Raw genomic sequence first — 25361 nt, forward strand, 5'->3', positions numbered from 1 at the left:
TTGTCTGCCCTCCACTGACTTGATCCTCTGACAGCCCCAATGACAGTTACTCTCTTTTTCAGTCCTATGATTTACATCTTCTTCTTTATGATGAGTACATGTGCTTGCTGAGATTTTCTAATTTTTGTTTTGTTTTGTTTTGTTTTGGGGCTATTTGTAATTCCTCACTGAGAGCTTTGTTTTTTTTCTCCCTGCTTGGTATAACAAGTGATTTTCAATTTTCTTCTGCACATTCTGAATATTATGACAGAAAACCCTGGATCCTACTAAAACCTGTTTTAGTAACTTTGTTCTGTTTCAGTGCACAAGTGCTGATGGGCTTTTCTGAGCTTTGGCTCTAATGACAACTTGGGCTCGGAGCCCAGGTGATCTGTTTCAGACACCATGGGGTACCCACTCCTTCCCTGATAGTTTTGCCCAAAAGGCAGAATGCACACCCCTGGAAGAGGTAGAGGGTGAGCCAAAATCAAGAAGCCACACAGGCAGTCAGCTCTGGGCCTGTCCTTCGGGTTTCAGGGAAGAGTCTTGAGTTCCATCCTCGGCCTCTGCTGAAGGGCCCACTTTTCCAACAGGGAGTCTCTTGCTTTTCCCATAGCTGGCCATCTAGTGATGCTAAAAACTTCAACATCCTCAGGTCCTGTTCCTTTTTAACAGTCCTGCCTCCATTTACCTCTCCTCTTGCATTTTACCATATGTAGCAAGAAGACTCCAAGGTGCACACCCATCACCTCCTCAGCCACAGCCAGCCTCACTTGCTTTCCACATAACGGCAGTACCCAGCTCTGCTGAGCACTCTGCAGCCTCCTAGCAAGGATCGGCCTTCCTCAATTCCCTCCAGGCCCTCATTGGCAGCATTCTGAAATCTAGATTTCTACCAGCCCTGCAGTTGTCTGTGCAGTGAGTGATTTCCCCAGGATGCTCTTCTCACATTCTGAGCGCCATCACCACCTTCCCTGTTGCCACTCAGGCCAACCTTGGCCTTTCCTCTCCTGTTTCTGGTCTTGACCCTGATGAGCAGATGTGAGGGAAGAGCCCACCTCTAGGATCTGTCTGGTTGTTGCAGGTTATTTGGATCCTTTTGTTGAAGGACTGGGGCCCCCATTTTCTGACTGGTGCACATCCTCAGGCTACTCCCAGCTCCTAAATACTGTCACCCTCTCTCCTTGAAATGTGGCTCAGTCCATCTTCAAAGCCAGCAACACCCTGTCCAAATGTTCACACCTTCAAATCCCTCCCACTTCCACTATGCTATTGGCTATGGAGAATGTTCTGCTCTCAAATGGCTTATCTGATGGATCTGGCCCACCAGGGTACTCTCCATTGATCAGTTGTTTGTAGCTATTTCTGTGAAGTCCCCTCACCACCCTATCAGATCAGTGTTTGGTGATGGGAATCTTGGAGAGCAAGCAGTTCATCTTTAGAATTCTGTCTAGTGGAGTATGCATCACATCACTGAATTCTTGGGACAACTTTTCAGTAATATTATTCTCAATTCAGATAAAGAAACTGAGGAATGGACAGGTGAAGCCACAAGTTCACAGAGCTTTAAGTGGGAAAACCAGGGTTTAAAACTCAGTCAGCCTCACTCCAGAGCTCACAGTCTTAATCCCTGCATTGTGTCCATGAGAAATGACCAACATCCGTGAGCAGGGAAACTAAGGAAGAGGAACACAAGAATGAATGGGAGTGAGATGGGGATGGAAAACAGCTGAGCCAATGCCAGGCCCCATGCTAGGCACACCTATCATCTCACTGAATCCTCACAACTACTCTAGAAGGTGTTAATACTAAAATGTGAGTGAGTCCCAAGTCAGACTCATCTGAACCCCAAGCACAGACCACTGTAACCCACTGTGGTATGGTCCTCACCTTCTGTTGGAGGCCACCGGGATCCTCCAACCCTTGATCTGGCTCATCTCTGTGTCTGAGATCTCAATCTGCAAGGGAAGTCGGGGCGCCCAGACAGTGACTTCCACCTGGGAGGTGAACTGCTGGTGGGTGAAGTTCACTATCGTGTCCACTTTACTCTTCATTTCCTTCCCATTCACGAAAATGGAGTCACAGTTGTTGGAAACCTTTGGGGAAGAGAGAGAACCATGAGATGCACCAGAAAGAAAAGCACAAGCAAAACCTAAGAACAGCAAAGCACGTGAGCAGTTATAGCTCTGATTATTAAGACACTAGGATGACAGAAAGAACATGACTCCCATAAAAGGGTAATTTGTAGGCACTAATTAGTGACAAATACTGATAAACAGACTCCAGAAAAACCATTTTGTTGCAAAACTCTGACAAGTAAACCCGTAAACATAATTTAATGGAGTTACACAACCTCTGTTGCTTTTGCGATGTGCTTTTTCTTTATCTTACCTTTTTTCATGAACTCAAACCACCACCAATCAAACACCAGGTGCAATTTGTTTCACTCTGGCACCATATTAGAAGATGCACAAAAGGTTTTTGTTACATAAAAACATACTTAACTCAAGCCATAAAGAGGATCTTCTGAAAAACCAAGAGAGCTTTGTACTAGATTAAAATCCTGGTAAATCCATGAGGCAAAGCACTCATGAAATGTGCTAGAAACATAGATGCAATTATTTTTGCCCCATTAAACTATAATTTTGCAGAATAGTGGTAAGGATGCAGCATTTTAGCATGGTCTTTTGACTCAGCGTTTGGAGGCTCCCACTTTAATTGATCCACTCACAGATTCAGAATTAGACAATTTAAGGCTCCATTTCAATTCACATCTTCAGGATAAACAAATAAAATATTGCTGCCTTGCTCTCCTGGCCCATCAAGAAAATGTATAGATGAGGGAAGGGGAAGGAGTAGGCATCACGTCATGAAGAGGAGACAGAAAATAAACCATCAATTCACAACAGATTACAAAACTGCAAAGGGGCCAGAATCTCATTTTACAGATGAAGAAACTGAGGCTACAACATAACTGGCCAGAGGTCTGACAACTTTTTTTAACTTAACAAAATAAGCTTATTATCTTGAAGTTCCAGAAGTCAAAAGTCCAAAAATCAATCTTGGTTAAAATTAGCAGAGCTGGGGCTGGGGATGTGGCTCAAGTGGTAGCGCACTTGCCTAGCATGCATGAGCCACTGGTTTTGATTCTCAGTACCACAAAAAAATAAATAAATAAAGATATTGTGTCCACCTAAAAAAAAAACTAAAAAAAAATTTAGCAGAGCTGTTTTCTTAAAAGTCTGTATCAGACTGGGCGCTGGCAAGGCTCACAACTCAACCAGTGATGGCACTACACAGCCAGTCTGACAAGCCACCAACTAGAACCTGACACTTCCCTTCCTCCTCTCTTCACCTAGATCTGGAGCTGCAGCTCAGACCTCTGCTCCAGGCCTCAGACCCAGGAGCCCAACTGCCTGCTAAGCATCATCAGGTGATTGGCTCAAGAGTGACATCAGAAATATCAACTTCCACACCCAGGGAAAACCTCCAAGTTATTTGAGACAAATTACCACCCTCCCCTGCAAAATGGTGCTAATATAAATGTGCTCCCTGAGGAGGAAGAGGAGGCCTCTAACCACCCAACAATCACGTTTCTGGATGTGGTAGTTCACCGTAGATTCAAACCAAATTCTCACCCTTCATCCCAGTCACAGAGAAAGAACCTTCTCATTTCCACTTCACAACATCAGCATCATCTTAGGGAATATATAAGTGTATTTCACTTAGGCCACTAACTAGAAGATCAGCTGAAATCACAGTGAACCTGACTGAGTAACCCTGGTCCACAAAGCAATGCAGAGGTAGCCAGAGAGCAACTGGGTCATTTTGGAGTCCCCTTCTGCCCTGTCAGAATGGAGTAGTCCAAGGTCCCCTTCTCTCCAGAATCTGCTCTTCTGAGCAACAAATCTGCCCTGGCATCACAGTGGGTTATTTGTGGAGTACTTTGTGTTGATGATGTTGTTGCTCATGTGGCTATTCTTATTGAGTATTTTAAGTTCCTGTATATTTCATATAGTAACTTTCTGTCACATTCATTGTTTGCAAAAATTTTCCCCCATTCTGCAGGCTGTCTCTTCCCTCTATGGCAAGTTTGCTGTATAGAAGCTTCTCAGTTTGACTAATCCTATTTGTCTATTTTTACTTTTATTCCCTGTATTTTGGGGGTCTTATGAAAAATGTCATTGCCTATACCAATGTCACAAGATGTTTACTCTGGTTCCTTCTAGTGGTTTCATAGTTTTAGATCTTACATTTGAGTTTCTTACCCATTCTGTTCTCATTGTCATTTTTTGTTGTTGTTTGTGTTATGGGGGATGAAACCAGGGCCTCCCACATGCCAGGCAAGTGCTTTACCACTGAGCTACAACCCAGTCCTCAAGTTTATTTTCATACCAAGAAATAGAGGTCAAATTTAAATCTCCTCCTAGTGAATATCCAGTTTTTCCAGCACTATTTATTGAAGACATTCTCCATTCTCCAACATATGTTTTTGGCACCTTTGTTGACAATCATTTGCCTGTAAGTACATAGGATTATTTCTGAATCTATTCTGTTCCACTGGTCTGCATGTCTATTTTTAAGGGGATAAATTCAAATGGCCAACAAATTCATGGGAAAAAATCCTTCAACTTAATTAGTCATCAGGGCCATAAGAATCAAAAAATACTATCTCACCAAAGTTAGAGTGGTCATCACCAAAAAGAAAACAAAAAACAAATGATGGCAAGGATGTGAGTGAGAGGAAACTCTCATACATTATTGATGGGAATGCAAACTAATACAGTCATATGGAGAACAGATGGAGGCACTAAAAGTAGATCTACTATATAATCCACTTCTGGGTATATCTCCAAAAGAAATGATATCAGCATATAAAAGAGATACTTGCCACCCACATTCATGGATGCACTGTTCACAGTAGCTGATATGGAATCAACCCAGATGCCATCAGTGGATGAAAGGATAAAGAAGCTGTGCTATATACACATAGTTGTATATAACGGAATATTATTCAGCCACAAAGGAATGATATTTCATCATTTACAGCAAAGAGGGTGGAATTAGAGGGTATTACATTAAGAGAAATAAGTCAAACTCCATGTTTTTATGCATGTATGTTTTTAAAAGTTAATCTAAATGTTTAACAGTGATTACTAGAGGCTGAGAAGTGTTGAGGGGTGGGTAGTGGGAGATTGGATAATGTGTACCAAAAGAGTTAGATAGCAGTAATACGTTCTGGCGCTCTACAAAAGAGTTGGGGGACAAGTCTTTGCAATGACCTATTATGTTTTATGTCTAACCAGAGAGAAAAGCTCAAAGGCCCCAATTATAAGGTAGTGAGAAGAAAATGGAAATATTAATTGTCCTGATTTGATCAGTACCCACTGTATACATGTATTGAAATATCACACTGTGGCCCATAAACATGTACAATTATTGTGTTCATTTAAAGTTTGAAATGTTTGAGATAAAAATGTTAACTACCCTGATTTGAACATTATGTTCTCTATCTAAGCATAAATTATCACACAGTACCCATGAATTTATAGAATTAAAATAATACTGTTTTTAAAAGATGATACAGGTGATAACCAAAAATACAAGCAACAATAAATGTTGGCAAGAATGTGGGGAAAAAGGCACACTCATACATTCTTGATGGGGCTGCAAATTGGTGCAAACACTACAAAAAGCAGTATGGAGATTCCTCAAGAAAACTTAGAATGGAACCACCATTTGACCCAGCTATCCCACTCTTTGGTTTATACCCAAAGGACTTAAAATCTGCATACTTCGGTGATGCAGTCACATCAATGTTTATAACAGCACAATTCATAATAGCTAAACTATGGAACCAACCTAGGTACCCTTCAATAGATTAACAGATAAAGAAAGCAGGGCATGGAAACATAACGGAATATTACTCAGCTTAAAGAATAATAAAATTATGGCCTTTGCTGGTAAATGGATGGAACTGGAGAATATCATGCTAAGAAAAATAAGCCATCCCCAAAAATCAAAGGTTGAATGTTTTCTCTGCTATTCGGATGCTAATTCACAATAAGGGGGTGGGGGGACTAGGGAAGAATGGAGGTACTTGGATTAGTACAGAGGGGAGTGAAGAGGGGAGAGGGTGTAGGGGCAAGAAGGATAGTAGAATGAATCAAACATTATAACCCTATGTGCATATATGATCACATGACTATATAACTCTACATCATGTAAACCAGAAGAATGAGAAGATATAAACCATTTAAGTATGATGTGTTCTACTATCATGTATAACTAATTAGAACAAATTTTAAAAATTTCTTTAAAAGATGATAGTAGACAGTGGAACTAACAAGTCTCTTGGCCCCATAATTACAGTTTGAGCTGAAAATGGCATTTCTTTGATTCTTCAAATTTTAGGAAAAAAAGAATACTTTCCCATTTTCTCTGCTTTACTTTTTTAAAGGGTAGAAAATGAAGAGCAAAAAAATCAGCTATTTTGGGGGGCATGAATGAAGAACTTAAATCTGCATTATCGTGCCCAGGAAAGGGAACAATCAGAATATGATTTCTATTTAGAGCAGAAAAATGGAATGGAGGGTCATGCTCTTACTTGAAAATCCCATGATGCCGACTCAAAGTTAAACCTGGCTGCCATCCATTTAGATACTTAGGAATGGTAACAGAAGTCCTATTACAAAGCAAACCCTCTTCCCATGGGAGCACTACACTGGGGCAAGTAGGGGTTCAAGAAGACCCGTTCCTCTGGAGCAAAAGAATGTAATCTGCCCATGCCTTGCAGACCAATCCATTGGTTCCCTGCCAATCAGAAGGCTGCAGTGCACATATTAGGAGGTTCCCTTCTGCCCTCACCTTCTCCCTGATGCAAGTAGTTGTCACCAATTGCTGGGACTTTCCCAATCCTACCTTTTAGAGTACAGACCTCAACTCTCCTACATTTATGAAAAATTCTGGTTCTTCATTGTCAACTGCTTCCCACCCACAACTAATTCCACTTCAGATCACTCTGAACCACATCTCACTGCCAGGAACACTTCATCTTTGGAAACCATGAGAGTTTTTTTCTGTCATTAGAATTGAAATCATAATGCAGTGATTCTGCACCCTTTCAGAGCATGTGCAGATTTAACCCTGCCTTGTATTTCAGGAATTGATGTACAACTGAAATGGACAAAATAATTAATTATTTAAAAATGTAAAAGAGTGGAAGAATTTAGCAGTTCTGTATGTTATTATCATTTTTCTCTCCAAGGGTATAAATACCCTTTAAAAATGTATGTTCTTCATCCTTGTGTGATTCAACTAAAACAGTTCATTTAATATGGCTTATCATATTGAGTGCTAACATCTGAATATGTGAAAACATACAGGGGCCATATCAGATATAGAAAAAACAAGAGTTCCCCACTCCACGGATTCACCAATTCACAGCTGGCCCTGTTACTTATGGGTTCTGTATCTTTAAATTCACGCTTTCTAAAAATTATTTGTAACCCCCAAAGCAACATTCAGAGGACTTTTGTGGTGACTGGTGGAAACATAGACTGCACTGAAAACTCTTGAGTCACCTGTCCCACGCACACACCCCCAGCTGAGTGCTCCCTGTCACTTTACCACAACTTCCAACAGGACCACCGCCTGGGGGGCAACTCGCCTTTGCCCAGGGCATCACTGCTGGCCCTTCCTGCCGCTCCACACAACAAGCCCCACCATTACTCCCTGAGGGGTCTGGATGCTCACTTCACCTGTCCAGAATCCAGGCACAAAAAGGCTGCCAAATGCTCAGTTTCGTGAGTGGGTCGGGGCGGACCACGCCCAGCTGCCCAGGGGCAGAGGCCGCACAGAGGCAGCTGATCCCCTGAGGCGTAGGGCCGCTTCCCTACTCACAGGCAGCGATCTCGCCCGCGTCCTTCCACCGCTTTTCCCCGTGTGGACCGTGTCCACAGACCTGGGGGTCACACAGGCAGGACCCCACCAGCCACTCACCACATAGCATCCCTCGGCATGCACCTCCTGGGTTCTAACACCACTATGGCTTCCTTTCTCTTCAGGAGACCACGGCGCTCCGCCCACCTCAGCCTCGCTGGCCCTCCACTGATTGGCTAGGAAGAGGCACGTGGTACGACCCTGGCCAATGCCCAGTGAGAAGCCCGCTAGGGATTCTGGGAAATGGCTCCTTCACCAGACACTCCGGAAGTGACGCATTCTTCCACTGGATGTTGCCTCCTGGAAATGCAGGAGGATTGTCCCAGGCTCCAAGAACCTCCAGGGAGCTGGCCAGGGCCTGGCGCTGTGAGCTGGGAAGGATGGAAGGAACCCAGGTGCTGCCTGGGCCCTGACCTGGAGAGGCTGCTGGACCGGCTCTGCCGGAAGGGCAGACTTGGAGACCTTCACCATTGTGAAGACCATGTTCATGGTCACCACTAAGATCATGCCAAAGACCCCAGCTCAAGGGCCACTGCTCAGAGGGCCTCCCTTTAGGCTTGTCCACTCCAAACTTCCTGTACCCTTCTGGTGTCCCTCTCCATCTATGTTACTCCACATTCCTCTAATTTGCTGTGCGTGCCCCTGAGTACACACTACACGATTTCCTTATGCTTGGTTTTGTTGCATGATTTACATTAGGTAAATTGCACCAGATTGCTCTGTTATGCTACATCATTTCCTTCTCAGTAGCTACTCTTGGAATGCTCCTGGTTGATTCTTATCCCTGGACTCCACCTGAAGGTAATCTGCCTGTGGATGTGGACCTGTCTCCTCTTCACTCCTCTGGCACAGTGCAGGGCGCTTAGAAAACATTCAATAAGTAGATGCTGAATGTGTGACCAGGTAACAACCGGTTCTTCTGAGACCTGTTCCTCCCAGGCATCACCAAAAGCAGTGTGTGTCTTGGTGAAAGGGAAACAGGGGCACTTAAAGGAGGTCTCATGCTGATGGCATAAAGAAAAATGAAAGTAATATCAAAGTTCATTAGAGAAAACACAGTGGGAAGACACAAAGTAGGTAAGAAAACACAAAGCTGTTAAGTGTATGACCTTGGAGTCCCAGGGGTCAATTTGACCTTTTTACTAGGAATTGAGATCCCTATATATGAAATTACACAGAGTACATGTGTATTGGGGCAGATGAATTTTAGGAGATAAATGATGAGATATTTATGATGAGATAAAAATTAGAATCAGATTTCCATCATTTTTCTAAATGATACCTTCAAGGCTGTCTGAGCCCCAAGAGGAACATTGAAAACCAAATGCTATCAATCCTAATATAAAAAGAACTGAGGACAGGATTGGAAACAGACAACTTGTGTCACATTAATCTATAAGCATGTGTAAAATGCCTTGTAAATGTCATCTTAGGAAACTTGCCTTTAGAGGTTAATATTTTTACTGTCAAATTACACTTTTGCAACTACATTAGTCATGAATAAAAGAGACCAAAGGGGACTCTCCAGATGTAAAGATGTCTCCTTGGGGATCTTGTAAGACATAATTTCCTTCATTTTCTGTTTAGGAAAGCAGCAGGAATTTCATCTGCTTTACCAGTCCTCTATGTTTGCCAAATTGTCGACCCATTGGTTAGAGGTGGGAGACTGTGCATTAAAACTCTTCCTTACGACACCTCCCCCAACCCAGGAACTGTGACACTAAGTTAGAAGGAAAGAACACTACAGATTCAGGTAGTATGTTGCTCACAAAATTCACAGAATATATTGAAATTTTATACCAAAACAGACAAAAAGAAAAACCTAGTCAATTGAAATCTGAACCAAACACTATGTATCTACTACTGTTTAGCAAAGTATACTCTAAGGTACAATAGATCCCAAACTATTTAATTTACCTTGAATTTTTGCCAAAAAATAAAAAGAAATAATAGTAGCTATCATGTATTTTTTTATTACATAACAATCATTTTCAAAGATTTACTTAGAATCATACCAATTAGACTCTCCAAATATTCTGTATATGAGGTGTTTTGTCCCTATGTTACAGATGGGAAAACTGAGGCCCAGGTTAGGCTGCTTCTCCAGTGATCACAGCGGGCAGATGCAGAGTGTGGGTTCACACTGGGGTCTGTGTCAGAGGCCTCCTAGGTACAGTGTGTTGCTGCCTTGCTGCACCCCACACAAGGAAAACGTGGCCTTGGCTCCAGAGGACCATAGGCTGATGGGAAAAGGCAAGACCAAAATGCACACAAGGGGACCTTTAACCAACCTTGCTGAGATATAATTTATAATTAATATGGTGCATATGTTTAAAGGGTACAGTCCTATGAATTTGATGCTGTACATACCTATGAACCCACCCTCCACTCAGAATATTCTTGTCACCCTGAATGCCTCTTTTGCATCCATCACTCCCTGAGTTCCTGGCTCTGTGTAACTGCTGATGAGCTTTCTGCACTGTAGAATCACATGTGCACTCTGTGCTTACAAGATGCCCAGGTCTTGCTGGCTGCATTCGGTCCATCCAAACAACAAGAAGGGGCTGCTTAATTTGAGGTGCCCATGACATCTCCTGCCCAAAGAGACTCTCTGTCCCTCATCCCCCACCACTGGACCACCTCTATAGAGGAAAAAAAAGGAAGAAACAAAAAAAGCTACCCAAATTGCAATCAGCAAAGCTTAATTCTACCTTTTTAAACAAGCACTGCCAAAATGGTGCCCCTTATCAAGACTATGCCAACAACCAAGGCCCAAGGTTAGGATTTGGTGCAAAGCTTAGCGTGTACTTGTCTATGGTATGTCTTAATTTAAGCACTTTATCCCTTCACAGGGAATAGTTAAAATGCACTGCCAATATAGGTTTATATGAGAGCCCCATACTTCACATGCATCCCACCATGCCTGGAAAGACAGTGTCCACCTGCTGAGCCCAGCAGCACATGGTGCTGCTAGCATCCTGTACAGTTGTGACCAGGGCCCTGGGCTTCTGGGGAGCATCTCTGCAGCATAAATGCCACGTGCCACATGCACAGGTGCAGGGGCCACGAGCTTAAGTCTTCAGGGTGGGTATATATATCAGCCACATAAAAGACAAATATTTTGCAGGATTCTAAATCATAGTCTCAGAAAGAGAGGAATATTGAAGGATAGAATTATTTGTGTTTTTCAAACTTGTTTTGAAACTACTTTTGTGGGGGAGGGATTGAAGATTTAACCCAGGAGTGCTCAACCACTGAGCCACCTCCCCAGCTCATTTTTTTTTTTTTTTTTTTTTTTTTTTTGAGATGGGTCTTGCCAAGTTGCCAAGGCTACCCTTGAACTTGTGGTCCTCCTGCTTCTGCCACCCAAGCCACTGGGATTACAGGTGTGTGCCACGACAACTAACTGAAAGTTGTTTTTTGTTTTTTTGTTTTTTAAGAAAAGAAACTTTTGCAAAAAGAATAGTGTGAACTGTGAACTTGTAAAAATCAGAAGCTAAGAATTTTCATCTCTGAGATTTTAGGAAAAGGGGAAATGTAGCCTCATACCATCTACTCCAGGTCATAGGAAGGCCCACGCTAGACACCTGGAATGGCCAAGAGAAGTCTGGACACCCACGTTCACACTCACAGTGAAGATTTCCAGGGAGGTCCAGGAAAACAGACCCCAACCAGGGTCAGAGAGGAAAGCCTGGTGCTCAGGCAGGCCGTGATGGCCCAGTCAGTCATCAGAATCCACCCCTTAATTGACTCTGAGTGATTTTGGCATGGGAAGTGTTGGTTGAATCCTGGCTATAATCCTGGTTCTGGCTGGTCTGAGAAGGAGCCCCTGGGGTGAAACTACAGGGATTCTTACCGTAAATGACTTGCATGCCTTCTACACATCCCTCAAGACACAACTCCAACACCACCTGCTCCACGAAGTCACTATGGCCTGTCAGCCCTCACTCTCCTGTCCCCATTTCACTTTGCACACACGTTTAAAGGAACATTTCTAAATCGTGACCATTGAGGCTAACGGTCAGGCTCAAACTATCTATGCAGCTGTAGCACCAGGCAGCACAGTATGTGTTTGTAAAGTAACAAGATTAACAGAGACTTAAGTTCCTGTGAGGTTTGAGCCAATGGCTTCTCAGGCCAAGTCTCCCAAAGTTCGGTTGTCTGTGTGGTGTGGTTACCTGCTCTGCCATGTCTCCACATCATAAACAACTTGGTTTCCCACTGGGAAAGACAGCCAGCGAGGCTTTGAAGTAAGAGCAGGAGGAAGTCTGCTGGTGACATACCCTCAATCTCCCCATCCCTCCAAAGATCCCAGAAGGAAGTCACTTGCTGTAGGTTCATAACTTTCAGAGACACAGCTTGCTCCTGTCTCCCAAGCTCACTCAGTTTGGGAACGACCAGTAATAGTTCAGTTCTGCCCACCCAGTTTGGCCCCCATCAGGCAGGTGTCTGTGAGGGGTGGGCTCCTTGCACTAAATGCATCATTTCCTGAGGTACTTTAGAAACAATTGAATAGCTATTTGTTTTACGTCCTACCAAGTCTCATGTTCCGTACCAGAAGTGGCACATGTGCCAGGCTTGAAGAAACGTTGAAGCAACATCTATAGATGGATTTGCAAGGCCACAATTTGAATTTCAGACAGCTTAGCAGAGACTTCAAGTATTAGACAGCAGAAGAGCACACTGAGCCCACTGTCCTACCAGAAGTCTCTGAGCATGACCAGGGCTGTGCCCTCTGAGGAGCAGCAGGAGCCCCACAGGGGAGGGAAGAGAGGCTCTAATTACAGGTCCTAAATAAATAAACAAGCAAACAACAACAAAGTCTGAATTAGGGCTCCGTCAAGTGTATCACCCCAAACAGCAAGTTTTCAGTAACAACAAGAAAAACCACAAGACATGAAAAGAAGCATGTCTTAGCTGAGACTGCCACAAGGAAATATGACCCACTGGGAAACTTCAGCCTCATTGTTTTCTAACCATTCTGGAGGGTGAGAAGCTTGAGACCACAGTGCTGGCACACATGGGGACTGCAGGGGTGGAAAGAGTGTTCCCAGCCTGCCCAGCCCTGCCTCCCAATGTACGCACACCTTCCTCCCAAGGCTGGGCCTTGGGGCATGCAGAGAGGAGAGGAGGGTCTGTCCTCTTCCTCTGCTGGAGGGAATGAGCCCCATCATGAAGGTCCCACCTGTATGACTTCATCTAAACCTAATTATGCCCCAGAGCGCACCTCCAAATATCATCACATTGGAGGTTAGGGCGTCACCACGTGGATTTGATGGAAGGACTCAAACACACAGTCCATAGTAAACAGAAAACTGTCACCCACCCACAGGGGGAAAGGCAGGTGCCAGAAACTTCCTATGAGAGCTCACATGTCGATCTTAGCTAAGATTTAAAAATATGGAAAATATATATCATAAAATATATAAACATATATATTGCATATTATAAATAATACATATAAAATATCATATATTTTTAAATAATAAAAGGATAGTAATATGACAATGTCATAACAAGTAGAAAATATCAGAAAGCAAAATTATTTTTTGGAAAAAAAAAATTCCAGAGATTAAAACAAGCACAAAAATTGAAACAAAAAATCTTTTAGAGTGAAAGAGTAAAAGAAATTGAAGTTAAAGTGTAAAAGACCTGGTATTGTAAAGTTTCTAAGCTGCAAACCTGAGTTAAAATGTAAAGGACCAGGTATTGTTAAGTTCCTATGCTACACTCAAAACCTGAAAGTCCTGTAGCTGTTAGGACAATTCCCGGGGCTGCCCAGTAGATATTTCCCCTGACCATTTAGTTGTTTAATAACCTAGACCCTGTGCAGCTTTGCATGTAGGCATCTCAGGGCCCAAACCAATCAGTTTGAATGTATCCCCCTCCTTAGGACTGCCCTATCACTCCCGCCCGACCTGTTCCCGCCAATGAATGTACTAATCATGTTTGAGAATTGTTGTTTGATTTTCCTGCGGTGTATGTTGATTTGTTAAAGGGGACTGTGATGTATGTAAAGTCCCTGCCCTCCCCAAAAAAGTGTACTTAAGCACTGCTCAACCCCTGCTGGGGGCTCTTGGCTGCTCTCCCTTCTTGAGTGAGCCTGGAGCACCAGCGCGCTGGATCCTCGATAAACCCCCTTTTGCTGTTGCACGAGTCGGTCTCTTCCTCCGACATTCGCTGGACCCTTACAAGAGAAGATCAAAATTAGGATGAGGTGGACAGAAAGAAGTGGCCAAGTTGAGAGATTGACAGAGATTATACCCCAAAGAACAAAGGAAAAGACGATGAGGAAAGTGAACACAGCATAAGAGAAACACTGAGCTCACCCACAGATGTGGACCCGGATGCTAGAAGAGGGGAAGGGGAGGAGCAGGAAGTGTTGAGGAAATAATGATTAAAACCATCCAAACCTGATGAAAACACCACACATCCAAGAACTCAACAACAAGCAGGGTAAACACTGAGACAGTCACATTCAGACACATCTCAGTAAAAATTTTGAAAGACAAAGAGAAAATAATACAAACATCAAAAGAAAAGTTATTCATTATGCACAAAGGAAACTCAAATTAACACCTGACTTATCAGACATAATGGAACCGGAGGCTGAGGAACACCATCCAAAAGGTTCAAAAGGGACTGTCAATCAAGAATCATATAGGCAGCAAGATTATTTCAAAATGAATGCAAAATAAATACATTTCTGAAAGTTCTTCAAGCTGAGAGCAAGTTAGCTATATGGTACTTTGAATCCACATTAAAAATACTATTGAAAGTAATAGCCTAATTATAAAAGACAGTATAAATGCGTATTTGTTTTCCTACTTTAAACTGATTTTAAAAGCAGTTATCTCAAGCAGTATGTATATAATTGTACTGTTGGGCACAAACCATGTAGAAATGTAATAGGGTGAACAATAACAGGAAAAAGGAGGTAGGCAGGAGCAAAGCTGCGCAGAGTAGGAGTCTGACACCAAAGGCTGGAGCCACAGAAACAAACCAAAGGAGCAAGCCAAGATGGTAAATAAGGAGGTTAATTTTAAAATTATCTAATTATGGACTGCTCTCCTGCTCTAAGCTTCTATATGAGTCATAAATTACATGGTAGTAACAATGCACTGGTATGCTTATGACATATTTAATATGCACAATAATAATATCACAAAGAGGGATAAGAGTTATATTGAAGTAATCCTTCTGTATCTCAAAGGAATTATTACTACAAAATTCTCAAGTTGATCTGGTAAGATGTGTACGGAAATCCTGTAGCAACTACTAAGAAATTAACCCTAAAGTAGTTTAAAAAATCATTAAAAGAATTAAAATATCACACTAGAAAGTGTTCAGCTAGTGCAAAAGAAATTGGTAAAAGTGGAAGAGAGAAAAACAATAGGAAAATAATACGCAAAAAGTGTACAGAAGAGGTGATCAAATATATCAATAGAATGTTCCTGTGAGTTGGTTTGAAAGCCCAACAGAGAGAGATCATCAGACATGATGGAAACAGGAGGTCCCACTATGTGATGCCTGCAGCAGAGGCACCTATGTCCAGAGATGAACCAGGTGGAGGAGAAAAGGGCAAAGGAAGGAACTCTGTACACACCCCTCTATGAAGCCTACAGCAGCTATCAACGGGAGACAAGTCGATTCTGACAAGAAAGGACATTGTTATTAGTAAAACTGTCAAGATATTAGGAAGAAATAGCAATTATAAACATTAGATCTGAATTAGTGAAACTGATCATAGAAAAGCATAAAGAAAATACACACAGAAAAGAATTTGTACATTAAAAATAACAAAATAGACATTAGGTGGGCTGGGGTAGTGGCTCAGTGGTAGAATGCTTGCCTAGCATGTGTGAGGCCCTGGGTTCAATTCTCAGCACCACATATAAATAAATAAAAATAAAGGTCCATTGACAACTAAAAATAAAAAAAAATAGACATTTAGTTAGACTGACAATGGAAAAGGAAAAGAAGACCTAAATAACTAAAACCAGGAGTGAAAGAGAGAACATTATTACGACATTTAAAGAAAGATAAAGGGCTACAGATGGACACTATGAATGGTTGTGTGTTAACAAATCAGAAAACCTAGAGAAAATGGAAAAGTTCCTCCAGCTGACTCGGGGAGGAATCTAAAACCTGAACAGTCCTGCAACAACCACAGGTGGTACTGGTGATCACAGGAAGAAAAGCTCATGCCCAGGTAGCATCACAGAGAATTCACCAAATGTTTAAAGAACTGACACCAACCTTTGACAAACTCTTTCAAATAATACAAGAGAAAATCTTTCCCGATTCATTTCATGGGGCCACTTTTAGCCGGATACCAAAACCAAAGAAAAGTAAAAGTATTCAAGAAAATAGTCAACTGGATCCAGGAATATATAGCAACCTATATGAAGACTGTGCACCATGGCCAGGTCAGATTTGTCAGAAACGCAGGACTGGAGTGACATCAGAAAACTGACTGAGGGAGCGCCCCATACCAATAAGGAACAGAAGCGCACCAGCATCTCAGTCCAAAAAAAAAACAAGGCACTTGACAACACCTAAAGGCAGCTGTGTCAGGGATGGCAAGCTAGGGACAGAAGGGGCTTCCTGGCCCAGATGAGGAGCACCTGCCAAAACCCACAGCTAACATTAAACTTTGTGGTGACCTTAGCCACAGTAACACACAACACAGGATGCTGGTTTCCTGGGGGCACCCTCCTGCCTCGTGATTGGGTCAGTGCTAGCCAATGGCATGCGAAGGCGTTTGCTGAGGGCTTCTGGGAAATGAGCTCCCCCTGCCCTCCTGTGACCTCCAAGAGCTCCTGCTGCTGTGTCTGTGGTCCTGGGACCTGGGGCAGGACCAGCTGCAGCGGGCTTTTGACCAAGTGGTGAGAAGCTGCCTGGGCAGGGGAGAGAGCCATAGAGAAGCCTCTTCCTGAGGGCGGAGGTGGAGGGGTGTGAGGCCAGCAAGTCCTCTGCCTTTGTCCCCAGTTTGCACACCTTGAAGGGAATCAGCACTGACCTCGAAGCTTGTCTTGCCTGGAAAGTGCTTGGGCAGTGGAGGGCTCAGTGACAACTAGGCATTTCTGACCACGTGAGCGAGGATGCACATGTTACAAGGCACAGACTCCACTGAGAAGAAAAGGGTGGGGGTGGGTCTTACTAAGGTGGGAAAGTGGCAGAGCCTCAGCTGCAACCAGGAAATGTCCCCAGCCCCATCTCTCTGCCTCTCAGCTTCTTAGCTGCCCCTTCTCACTCTGTGGCATGACTGGCCCTGTCCTTCCAGGCACTGGCAGACACTTTATGGGGACCTCACCTGTTAGAGCGAAGCCCAGGCTGACTACTTCAAGCCCTGGGAGGGAGAATGCGCTGGGTCCTGCTCAGGGGGCGAGCAGCCCTTAGGCTGGCTCCTCAGGGACGGGCCACACAGGGTAGGCATGGCGAGCAGCCAGCCCACAAGTGCAAGGAGAAGTGAGGGAAGCAATTACCAGAAAGAAAGGGGGAAAGATAATATCACCCTGGGCAGATGCCCACAGGTGTCTCCTGTGTTGGTCTAATTAAGTGAACGCGGTTGGCACACTGGCCACTTCCTCATCACGGGTGATCGACACCATGTTCACGGGAGCCAAGGACCACCCAAGCAGCGTTTCCCACTGTGTCCTCTGTAGGCCAAACTGAGCTCTCCCTCGCGTGGCTGACCACCTCTCCCCGCCCCTCAAACAGATCTGCACACATGCCTTTGTCCTTTTGATCCAAGGGGGTCAGAAGGCATGACAGGCTCAGGAGCATCTGTCACAGAGCCTCTCTCCTGTGACCTGGTTATGAGCTCATGAGACCACAGTCATGATTAGGAAGCAAAGCTTGCCCCCCATGGGCCAGGCATGACATTCCACAGTGCTCTTCCCTGTTCACGGCACCCAATTCAGGAAGGGGACCTTGCCTCCTCTGGGGGAGGGTGCTCCTGGGAGATGTCCCCTCACATCACCGGTTCCTGGCAAGATGAAAACCCTGCCCCATAAGCACCTGATCAGATGTTTGATACTTTGTCCTTTCACAGAATGATGTGGGACATGGGACAGCAAATACCCAAACACTAACAATAAATAAGTCAGCACATAAACATCACAATGTCAACCAGAGCTAAAGGTATGGGTGACAATAAGGAGATGGCAGAGAGGGACTGGGCAGGACTGGGCAGGGGTGAAGGAAAGTGTGGACCATGAGGATGGCAAGGTCCTCTTCACCCTCAAGTTGCTCAGCCTCGTTGCCCCGTCTCTCACTGGTCTGAACCATTCCAGGGTTCTCACTGGAGAAATGAAGGGGATTCTTCAAGGACCCTTCCTCCCTTTCACTCATCCCTCTCTCTGTTGCCAAAATCACCTCATTTTCAGTTAATTTCTAAAATTCTCACTTAATAAAATAACGTCCTCCAGCAATGACAGGAGAGAGCCCCCAGCTCCTTGCCGTGGCTGGAGTGGCCACCCCGACCCAGCCCCCACCTGCCTCGCAGGCTCACGGCCATGTGGTCTCCGACTCCCCTGCATCTCTGCCTTTGCTGCCTTCTCCTGCCAAGAGGACCTGGATGTTCTCAGTCTACCTGGTAAAGCCCTCCATCACCATCGAGAACAAAGGTAAGCTTCCCCCTGTTCACAAGGAGGCTCAAGCCCCTGTCTGAGCTTGCTTGTCCCCCACACGTGAGTGCTGAGGGCAGCCATTGGTAACTTAGAATATTGCCTCTATTTCCAGATTTCCCAGACTCATCAGTTAGGTCTGGAAACACATTTGAATTTCTAATTTATAAAACAAAAATGTTTGCAGAGGGGCTCTTGTCTTGGTGATGTACCCAGCAACCCTAGCCCCTTCAGTTGTCCTAAGATCCTGCCTGCAAGATGAGCAGGTGACCCAGGCATGCCCATCCGGCTCCCTGAGGATGCCTGCACCACTTGGCCCCCAATCCCACCCCAGCCCGGTTCCCACCACTGGCCCCAGCACAAAGCTGAGGAGTTGGATCATTCTCAACTGGCCAGGACATTGCCTCAAAAGTTTTGAACAGGGAGGGTGAAAGATTCTTCTCCTCCCTCCTTACAAGGCTATACAGATGTGACCTGAGGCTACAACGGCTGTGGACAAGCTGCTCTGGGAGGAGAAAGTCCGTGCATGGTAACAGGGACAGAAAGCGTAGTGAGCAGCTCCATTCTCTGGCTGCTGCCATCACCAAGACCCAGGCCTCCCACTGTCTGCTGGGACACCAACACACCCCTCTACTGGGGGAACTAAGTTGGACCTAGCCACTCGGAGCCACAGTCCTGATTAAAACACCTTTGCCTCCGCCTCCCGAGATGCAGAGCTCAGCTCCTTCTCAGGGGACAGTGGACCAGGCCACCCCACCGCATGCCTACCAAGGCAGAGCGTGCATCTCAAAGGAAGCTTTTCATGGGTGCTTCTCCTGCACTGTTTTGTTTCTATTCTTATAGATGTGACTCTTGGCAAGCTCCGCGCCCATCTGCCCTGACTCACTGAGAAGATTCCGTACAGAATCCCACTCAGGCAGGCTGTGGGTGACACCTGTTGGCAGCCTCGGAAGGGCCTCCTCCTGCCAGGACACCACAGCCGTGCTCTGCTGTCGATGGGCCTGGGCCCTGAACTGTCATGGGTTGGGGACGGTCATCGATTTTTTAATGATCCATGTTCTGGATTTCAGTGACCAGGTGTCACCTCCGAGTCCAGACTCAGGGAATTCCACCTCAATAACAGTGGCCCTCCTGATGCCACCCAGCTGTGCAGCCGCACGCTCTCTCCACCTTCAGCAGACCAGTGGCCCGGGCTCCATGCAGGACTGCAGTCTGCTCACTCGGTGCTGCCAACATCTCTCTCTAGGGCTCTGACTCACTCAGCACCTTCACCACCCTTCACCACCCTTCACCACCCTTCACCACCCTTCACCACGACGTCCTCCAGCCTCACCTGTGCCCTCCCACACCCTGCACCCCAGACACCCCCCTCCAATTCAGCATCCTCCGGATTCACTAAATCTTCCCTAAATCCTACAGATCACGTCTGTGTGGGCAGCACACAGGTGAAGTGGGGATTCTGGAGTGATGCGAACCTGGGCTCCAGCTTCCCGTGCCTTCCTTCAACCTTCAGGGCCTGGACACTTGACCTCTGTGAGCACTGGTCTCATCTCTGCAGTGAAGGTAGAAACAGAGAGTCCCGCAGTCCATTATCAGAACGCAGGATTTAGCCTTCAACGCAAAATTACTGAGGATATAAGAAAACTAGCCAAAGAGGAAACAGAGCAAATGATTAAACCGGCGGTTGATGCCTGAGTGAGGAGACAAGACAAATCGACTCACAGGAGGTGGGGGAAGGCCCGGCTGACCAACAGGGATAAACCCCACATGGGACAGATCAATTCAGGAAAGGCCTTCCTACCCAGGAAAGCAAAGGGAGATATGGAAACTCCAGGTACATCCCTTAAAATAACCAATAGGGGACAGTAAAACCTAGGTGACATTCAGGAAGACTGTGCACCCCATAGTTCTCAGACACTGAGGAGCTGAGGAGGGCTCTTGCACCTCGAGGAGACAAAATGCTGGTTGGAACAGTCGGGGGTGTGTCTGCGCCCCCAGACACCCAGGCTGGCAGGACTGTCAGTAAAGCCTCACTGTTTGTGATACTTTGTGTCTCTTGGTCCCTTCTTTGGGTTTGGACAGGAGAGCAAGTTTCTCATAGAGGCACAATTCCTGTTATCCAAAGGGGTTACTGTGACCTCTACTTGAAATAGCAAGTTTTCTATGTGTGCTTTTTGTCTCTGGCCACATGACCTAAGAACTCTGCTGAAAAGAAGATCATCACCAGATACAGCCCCTTGACCTTGGACCTCCAGAACCATGAGGCAAAATTAAACCTCTTCTCTTTATAAAGTTACCTGGCCTCAGGTCTTTCATTATTATAACTAGAAGACAAACCAAGAGCAGGGGAGAGACAATATAATCAGAGAAGGGTGAGAAGATTGTGTGTGTGAGAAGTGGTCTCTTACTACTGACAGCCCATTCCTCTCAACAACAGGATGTAAGCAAGAAGCCTGGGTATGTGAACAGGAGATCACATAATCCACTCCACCTGCTCCTGGAGGAAGCACATACCCTTGATTCCCACTGAGATAAAAGTCATATTTCACCAGCTGAATGGGCAGCAATCACTTACAAGAGTCTGTAACAGTCTAGTGATAAACATCAATAAAGTACTAATAAATTGCTCGAGCTAAACTTCATGAGTATTTGGGGAAAGCATGTGAGAGTCTCAGAATCTCTCATCTATGTTCCTCACATCTCCTTGGTGCCAGGACCTTGGCTGCAAAAGGAGTTCCAGTCTTTCATTATTTTTAGGTTTGTTAGTTCCTCACATGAGTGAATTTCTCTGTAGACCTTTGAGATATTTAAGAGAAAAAGAGGACACATCTTTATCTGCAGAAGGTAATAATCATACAATCTCATTGGTATCTTTAAAATGGCCAATGTGCAGTCTAAGAGTGGGGAGAGAAGAGCCCACCCCAGAGATCAGCAGGGCGTGCTCAGGGTGAAGTCAAGGAGCACCAAAGAAAGCAGCCTGAGAGCCCTGCTCAGAGGCAAGATGGCGCCCTGTGCTTGCTTCAGGTGGGGTGACTGACTGTGGGGTTCAGGTACTGTGAGCACAGTATCACATGAACTCATGCACAAGAAATGTGTGGGTGCCCAGTACCTACGAGGCTTTACAGAGTCAGGCTCCGAAGCTCACTTAAAATGTTCAACATCTCTAGCAAGTAGAGAAACACAAATTAAAGCCACACTGAGATTTCATCTCACTCCAGTCAGAATGGAGATTATCAAGAACACAAGCAATAAATTTTGGCAAGGATGTGGGGGAAAAAGTACTCTCATACACAGCTGGTGGGACTGCAAACTGGTGCAACCACTCTGGAAAGCAGTATGGAGATTCCTTAGAAAACTTGGAAAGAAACCACCATTTGACCCACTCCTTGGTCTATACCCAAAGGACCTAAAATCAGCATACTACAGTGATGCAGTCACATCAATGATTAGAGCAGCTCAATTCACAATAGCTAAGCTATGGAACCAACCTAGGTGTCCATCAATGGATGAATGGATAAACAAAGTGTGGTACATATACACAATGGAGTATTACTTAGCCATAAAGAAGAATGAAATGATGGCATTTGCCGGTAAATAGATGGAGCTGGAGAATATCATGCTAAGTGAAATAAGCCAATCCCCCCAAAAAAACAGGTTGAAAGTTTTTTTCTGATATGTGGAAGGTAAACCACAATAAAGGGCAGGGAAAATAGTAGTCTGTAGATTAGACAAAGGGGAGTGGAGGTAAGGGAAGGGGCATGGGAAAAGGAAAGGCAGTGGGATGGGTGTGACATGATTCTCCTGTGTTCTTGTATGAAATCACTACCGTGGACTCCACTGTCACACACATCCACAAGAAGGGGGTCCTAACTAGAATAAGATATATTCCGTGCTTGTATAATTATGCAGAATGGATTCTGTTGTTGTGTTTAACTAAAAAGAACCAATTTTTTTTAAAAGAGCAGCCTTCCCACAATCCCCTGTGAAGGCTGAGTAGGTCTAGACCTGCATCCCTGACTGCACAGCCCCCCCCTTCCACAGCAGTGCTGTCCTCTTCAGGCCTCAGGGAGTGGCCAGAGGCTGTACTCAGCATCTGTTGGTGGAGCAGCTGCTTGGTGCCAGGCTCAGTGGCAGGTGACCAGGATGCACTGAGGAGCCAGATGTATAGTGTCCTGCCCCATTAAAGGGCTGAGGGGAGGAGTAGCACAGCCAGTCCACCAGCAGCAGGGCCACTGGACGCCGACCATGGGAGAGAGCCAAGCAGGGAGCCCTGCATCTCAGGAGAGGGCCACACCAAGCTCCTGCTGCACCTTCCCTCTGGCACATCCATGGTGCCATCCCCACACTCCCCCAGCCGTGCTTGCTCCCCAGGTGACAGGGAGGAGCTGGAGCTGGGAGAGACCACTGGACAAGTCTGCTGCCCTGGGAACTCGGAGCTCATCAGTTCACCAAAGAACCGGCTCCCAGAGCATTTCCTTCTCAGTGTTGTTAAATAACCAAAGACAGTATTGGTGCAACTTCCCCACCCTCCTATGGAATTAGGGAACAAACAAGGAAGAATTTAACTTAGATACAAAAATTAAAACACAACCCAAAAAGAGCTGGCCCACTGTGCTGTCATCTCCCAGTTTATAAAGAAAAAAGAATTTTGAAATACTTCAAAGCTCTTTTTCTCTAAGAAAGAGCCTTATATCCCCACATAGAACAAAGGAAAAAACCCATGCAGTCATCTCAACAGACACAGAAACAAACAAACAGGATTGGAAGGAAAATTCCTCACACTCTATGAAAGTCGTGTGCAGAGCAACAGAAACTGCTAGAGTTAAACTTACTGGAGCCAGGAGAGTGTCCTCTCCCCAGGATCAGGGCTGAGGGAGGACACCCACTCATGCCACTTGGTCAAGGCTTTGTGAGGGATTCTTTACAGGCAAGCCTAGCAGGGTGATTAAGCAAGACAATGAAAGCCACCAGACAAGAAAGGCAGACATAAAGCTCTCTTTACAGAGAACAAGGGCTCCAAGATAATTCAACATGGAAAGAATGTCTTCAATGACAGAGAACAAATGGTGCTGAGACAACCGGAAAATCCATGCTAAACAGAAGAATTTATACCCTTACCTCACATTGAAGAAAATCAACTCAAAAAAATGGATCACGCACCTAAATGTACCAGCTGAACTATTTAGAAAATTTAGAAAAATATGTGATAAAAATCTTGTGAATGTGGATGAGGCAATTATTTCTTAGGTTCTACAGCAAAAGCTTAATTCATAAAAGAAAAAATTATACATTGGATCTCACCAAGTGAAAATTTTATGTTCTTCAAAAGATGAAAGATCATGAAAGACAGGTCAAAGTCTGGGATGAAGTCTCTCAAATCATACCTGATAATGTCAATCACAAGCATTTTTAAAAATTTGTAATGGGCAAAAAATTTGAGCAGCACTCTACCAAATATCTGTAGGTGTCAAATAGCATGTGGGAAGACATTCCATAGCACTAATCATTCCGGAAATGCAACCTAAAACCAATATGGCCCACCTCTCTGAACCCATCAGAATAGCAAAAATTAACAGGACGATGACACCAAGTGCTGGCACAACTGTGGACGTAACAGAACTCTGAGATACCCATGGCAGGAAAGCAAATGCCACGCCCACTTCAGGAAACAATCTGGCAGCTTCCTAAGGAGTTCAACATGTGCTTCTGTGTATTGTGGAACTCTTCTATTCCTAGAGAAATGACTGCTTCAAGTGACAGAAATGACAGACAAAAGCTTGCATGAATGCTCCCAGCAGCATTAAACCCAACCAGGAGCAACCCAAATATCCATCCATGGGGACAAACTGTGATATATTCACACAGTGGAATACAGCTCAGCAGTTAAAGAAGAATTATGGAGACACATACCAGCAAGGATACATCTCAAGTTAATTACACTGAGGGAAAGAAGAGAGAGATAAGAGGGGCAATGAAGACAGAGATAACAAACATACTTTACTGTTTCATTTATATGAAACTCCAGAAAATAAAAATTAACTGTCAGGGAGTGATTGCACGGGACAAATGGAGAGGGGCGAGAGAGAGGGGATTATAAAGAAGCAAGAAGAAAGATCAAAGGCTAAAGATATCACTGCCCCAATTTGGGTGGTGATTTTGCACCCACAAAACCATCAAAATGTACCAAACTCTCCATTTAAACATGGGCAGCTCACTGAGTGTCAGCTGTGTGGTCATGAAGCTGTTAGACAGGAAAATGGCAGAGGGAGGCAGCAGCATCAACACATGGCCTCTGTGCCTGGACCCATGCCTATCTGTGTCTGGGTCTCACGGCTCTGTGATCCAGTTAATTTATGAACTTTGTTTAGCTCCTCTGAGTTTCTTCTGGAAGCTCAGTGAAGCCGACACACCCTCCCTACCACCAAAGCTGCATGATGGGGGTTTAAATTGTGAATCAAGAACCAAAGCACAATGGAGGGCTCCCTTCCCTCCTACTGAGCACAGAATAAATATGTCCCCAGGAGACACCGGACATTAGGGATTGTACCTGACCAGGCCTGAAATCTGTAGCACAGTCACAGCCCCACGTCTCCAGCAAACCCCAACCCTGTAGCAAGCAGGCCTGGCCAGGGAAGAGCAGATGAGGGTCCCCAGGAGGGGGAGGGGGCATGGGCATGCATCCTGGCAAGTGAAGGCAGAGGTGTGCAGGTTCATGTGGGATTGTCCAAGATCTCCTTGAATCATGAAGAAACAATTCCAGGATGTTAGTTCTTAATTAGAGATGCCAAAGACAGAGAAGAACAAATGATC

General features: G+C 44.9%; 1 pseudogene; it reads right to left on the reverse strand.

Moving 5' to 3' along the window:
- LOC139704789 (transmembrane protein 132B-like) overlaps positions 1–25361 on the reverse strand; it is a 39389-nt pseudogene that overhangs the window by 7732 nt on the left and 6296 nt on the right.

Source organism: Marmota flaviventris, chromosome 1 (assembly GCF_047511675.1).
Source record: "Marmota flaviventris isolate mMarFla1 chromosome 1, mMarFla1.hap1, whole genome shotgun sequence".
Classification (NCBI taxonomy): Eukaryota; Metazoa; Chordata; class Mammalia; order Rodentia; family Sciuridae; genus Marmota; species Marmota flaviventris.